Below are 5,522 nucleotides of genomic sequence, written 5' to 3'. Positions count from 1 at the left end.
TTGCCTGATCGAAAATGAAACATTCTGTGCAGCGGGAGGCAAACTACTAGTATTTATGTTAAATTGGTTTCATACTAAAAACTTAAAAGGTAACATTGAACAAGTTCATCATTTTTAGAGATCGAATAAGTTTCGGTTTTATAAAACTCTGAAATAATCTTGAATAACAATTTTGCGACAGAAGTGAATTTGCACTCCTACATTAATTATAAATATTCTCTGACATATATTGTTATTGTGTGTGACAGATAGTTTTGACTGGTAGATGAACCTCAAGTTTACTGGCTTTCTATCAAGTTTTTATAGAATGATGTAATAAAATGAAAGAGAAATGATGAAATAAAATTTCTTGATTTATCAGTTACCATAGACATAAGCAAAAATTTTTTCATACCGGTAGTAAAGATTATGAACTATAAAGATTTTTATATATTCTTGTTTTGTGGTTTCAGCTTTTACCTCAACAAATGGGATTTCGAATGCTGCTGAGAAGTTCTGTTTCCTGCACTAAATTTCTTTCTCTGACTAGACAGCAGGTATGATATAACCCTTGTCCAAGGCAATGGATTTATTGATGTGTAACTGCATTAGTTTTTGTTGCCTTTAGCTGTAATCATTACCTTACCAATATAGTATAAAATAATGTGATATAATAGGACATGGCATGATGCCATAATCATATATTTATTACAAAATAATATAAAATGAAATTATTATACTGTAATCAAGTTGTTTTTAAAGAGTTGAACCTCAGAGGGTAGCAATCTCAATGTACTGTTTAGATGTAAGTAATCAAGCTTGCACAAACTATTTGGTTCTACACTTGATATATTTATAAATGTTTATGTGCCCATTGTTAAGCTTTTTATTTTAAAGGGGGCGGAGCTGTTAGCTGACCTAGTGAATAAGTTTAATCGCTGTCTTTCTCGATTCGGTTTACTGGAGGTCTCAGATAGGAACATGTTCTCAAGGACAAACTCTAAACTCCTTTGTGACATGGGAGGCTATAACCTGTGTGAAATAAGCATGGATCCCATTTTGAGAGAACGACTCCCAACATGTCGCAGTAAGTATTACGTTAATAGCTACTGCCAGCAATTGAGAATGAATTAAGTAGAACATATGGGATGTTAAAATATCCAAGTAAATAAGTAACTCAGTCAACAAGTAAATAATATGAGTGTTTCTAAGATCTGATTATGTCAAGAGTTTGAATAATTTTGCATGTTTATCTTAATACTGTCTATTCATATTATGACAATTCCATTTTCAGATGATTTACAAGATATTGTTCATCAGCTTACGTCTGAGTCAACTTATATATTATATTTTAGATAGTGGAATGACGGAAGCAGTTAAAGCATTGATGAAGATCTCTAAATACTATAAGTGTCTGGAATAGAAGTTATCTTCCCTTGCGAATTTCTCTACTGTTCAGCTTCAGAAATTATTTTATGAAGCATTTACATATTATATAAGTAGTAGTATGTAATAACTAACCAGATGTCTATAATGACTAGCTCTATACTAGAAGACCCATAATCATTTGCAGGAGCTGAGTATCATTTTGTACTCTAATGTGTCTTCCTATTGTTACTGTATCTATTTCTAGCCATGTGTTTCCTATTTCAGAAAGCTTTTTTATATAGCCGAAATCTCGTTTTTGTTTTGCTCATTTTGAGTAGTATTAGCTAAATCATTTTATTAATATAAATATAGTAACATAAAAATTAATGTAAAGATTTATGACATGCTACTTGGCTTCATCGAGTGCTGCTATTGAAAGCTTACATACCATTTTGAGCAATATAATATTATTTCACCTGCCTAATTGAGATGCTCATGAAATATATTATTGGGATACTCTAAGCTTTGTGTGTATAGTACTCATATTCACAGCTGCAGCTTTTGCTGTCGCTGATTTAATATTACTTTCTATATATCCAACTTGACAAACAGTTCACTTACATAGTCGGTTCAAAAGTCAATCATTGGGTTTAGTTCATTTTGAGTGAAATTCATTTATTCAGACGGAGTTAAATTTATTTGTGGCAAGTCAACGGCTCACCATAATTAATGTTTTCTTTTAGCTTTTAATCAATACTAAATACTCACCAAAATTTATTTGTTTAACCAGAGTTGTTTGTTATGGTAAAATATATCGGAGAAAGACAATAGGAGATTCTAATCATGAGTCGAAAATCTTCAAAACTTGTGTATGAATATTGCATATATTACTAAGTAAATTTAATTCAGTGTATTAGTTTTAATAGTGCGAGCATTTTGTTTGTTTTAATTTATTAGATCGTTTATTAAACTAAAACTCAAGATCAGATAACTCCTGCTTGTGCTTCTGCAGACGATGTTCTCAAATCTACTCAAATTATAAATTAGTTTATCCTAAAACTCTGCTGATCATATTATAGAGTTAAATATAATTTACAGCTCATTACATATTGTATAATAATTTAACAGGCAGATACAGAAAAAAGTTATATCTATATACACGTACTTATGAGTTCTAGTAGTATGTTAGCATTACTAGCACTAAAGCATTGAGCTAAATACATACATAGATCAATGTGTTGAGTCTGTCCTGTGTAGCCCCTTTTAATTGACCTCCTAACCCCGGTATTTAACAGACAGCGCATAGTCAGAAAAGTATAAACAGATGTTGAACAACAGTATGCGAGTGATTATATAAAAGAAACATAGTAAAATGTGTATTCCGTTATTTATCACTAGATCCTTTTGTAGTAACTTTGATTTATAATAGGATCTAATCGTTTTAGTTTGCAGCGCTTGTTTCTGGAATATAAAAATACAACTCTCACTCTTACTTAGTAAACTAATATATACTGAATAACTGAATAAATTGACAAAGTGATACATAGTAACGACTGTCACTACAAAGTTTATATATATTTTTGCAACTGGATATGAGAGATTTATATCAAAGAGTGATGAAATTCTCCATGTGACTACATGTCTGTTCTTTCTAATGGATTACTTTAAGATATCTTTTAGAGAGAAGTTTAACAGTGAAATATGCGGATATCAGTTATTTACTATTTCAACACTGTAAAGAGTGTTGAAATAGTAAGGAAGTAAAAATATAAAAAATTAAACATAGTAAAATTAAACACATAAATTATGACTAGTATTACCAAATTGAAAGCTATGAAATTTATTGAGCTTTATATGAGCTTTTTTTAGTTGGAGGTCAAGACTTCCTTTGCTAAACTGCAAATTATAATATTGGAAAATAACATAAAGGAGTTTTGAGGGAGATCTACTTCTTATGTAACAATCCTTAGTGATTATCTTACATTCATCTTCTTCTCATAGAAACTATATAAGTTGAAGACACTCTACCATATCTGTTTGCTTCAGTATCTCAAAACTGAGTATTATGCTGTTTACTGGAAGTTTTGAACAACCAACAGAACTATTTAAACTTTCTGTTATACAAGTAAGCAGCAGTAGAAATCTAATAACTAAACAAACTAGTCAGGCCTATGCTAACAGCACTTTAACCTCTGAAAATTATAGATATTTTTATATGACACAAAACTATTTGAGATTCTGCAATAGCACCAGGACAAAAATAGAACTAAATAAACCAACCTCTGTTTTATAAATCATCAAATAAAATTGGGATGTATAACTACATCCGAGTCTCCTGATTAATATTCATTATTCAGCATCTACTGTACACTGACCGCTTACTTGTCATTGGGCCAGAATCTTTCTTCCATATCATGCATGTGCTTGTCTTACACATTATGTTTTGTTTGTGTCTGTATGCTAAGCACCAACATAACCGCATAACCGGAAGCTTAATGCATGAAAGTCTGTGTGTGTCTGATGTAAGCTTGTTGATGCTGTTTTATTTTTGATAGTTTGCTGTGCACTAAGAAGGCCGCAAAGCTGAAAGCTTCATGAAATTAGAAAGAGTCGCCCATATAAAAATGGTCAGTAACATAGAAATTATCAACCAATGATATATTTCAAACTGTTTATACTACCATACTGGCTTATATTGTACACCAGCTTTTGTCTGAGTCAACTTATATATTATATTTTAGATAGTGGGCTGGCTGAAGCAGTTAAAGCATTGATGAAGATCTCTAAATACTATAAGTGTCTGGAATAGAAGTTATCTTCATGCCATTTTCTTTCATTTTCAGTCTCCACATTCCTTTTATGTAGTATTTACCTCCTGAAATTTAATAAACTAACCAACCAGATGTGTATAATGATTTTCTTTATACTAAAAGATCCATAATCATGTTGCTGTAGCTAATGGTTCATATTCTCATGTGTCACCTTATGGTTGCTGTGTGTGTGTGCGTGCGTGCGTGCGCGCGTGTGTGTGGCATTTATTTCATCAAATATATAGTATATACAATTGCAAACATACAAACAAGAAAACAAAGAAAAGTTTCAAACAATTTTATATCAAGAATCAAACAAAAGTAGAAATGATGGGGCCAGTGCGAAATAGTCGAGCTAACCGGTAGCAGGCCAGAGTCCACAGCAAAATGAGTAGACACTAATACTCACCAAGCCGAGCTAAGGTGAAGCCTTATCTCCACTTTAGCTCGGCTGTATCTCTAGCCTTCTATTTCCTGTTTCAGACAGTTGGATAAATCTTTCATGGAAATCTCGTACTGTATTGTTTATTATTTGGGGAGTATCACATAAATAATATTATTCACATCAAAATTTGTGACTCGCTACGTGTCTGCATCAAGTGGCATTGAAGCTTACATAGCATGGTGCACAATATAGTATTATTTCATTTGCACTAATGAGATTCTCTAAGCTCTAGGCACTTAATACTCACTTTGACGGCTGCAGCCCTGGTTCTTGCTGATTCCAAACTTCCTTATATATATTCACATTGATAAATGGTTTATTCACAAATTTGGTTTGCAAACATTTCTTGGAATTTGAAAACCATCAACTTTGACAGAGCGTGGAATTCACAAGTGACAAGCAAATGGTTCAACCTACCAAATGGATCTCTAACTGTCGACCAATAGGAAATACTCACCAATTGGATTTGTTCAAACAGAATTGCTATATATGGTAAAATATATAGGAGAGTAAAAATGGTAGACGCTAGTCACCAGTCTTCAAAATTAGTGTACGGATATTAAAAATATTTGATATATTAAAAATATGACAATATAAATGTATGTCACAGTGTTTGTTTGAATAGTTCTAGCATGTTTCTTGCTTAATTGGTTGAATGTTTTAAGCAAAGTAATCATACAAAACCAGATTAATTCTATACACATGCTGCTTTTTAAGATAAACTAGTTTATCATAAAAAGTCAACTGATAATTGTCTAGAGTTAAATATAGTTTATAGTTTATTGTATAATGAATAAATATTTAATAGACATACACTTTAGTAAAGTTAAGGTAATATAACTATGAGTTCTAGTACTATGTTTGCATTACCAGCACTAAAGGATTAATTGCATACATGATTTGGGGGTTCAGTTTATCTG

The sequence above is a fragment of the Watersipora subatra genome, chromosome 8 (assembly GCF_963576615.1).
Source record: "Watersipora subatra chromosome 8, tzWatSuba1.1, whole genome shotgun sequence".
Taxonomy (NCBI): Eukaryota; Metazoa; Bryozoa; class Gymnolaemata; order Cheilostomatida; family Watersiporidae; genus Watersipora; species Watersipora subatra.
This window is presented reverse-complemented; position numbering follows the sequence as displayed.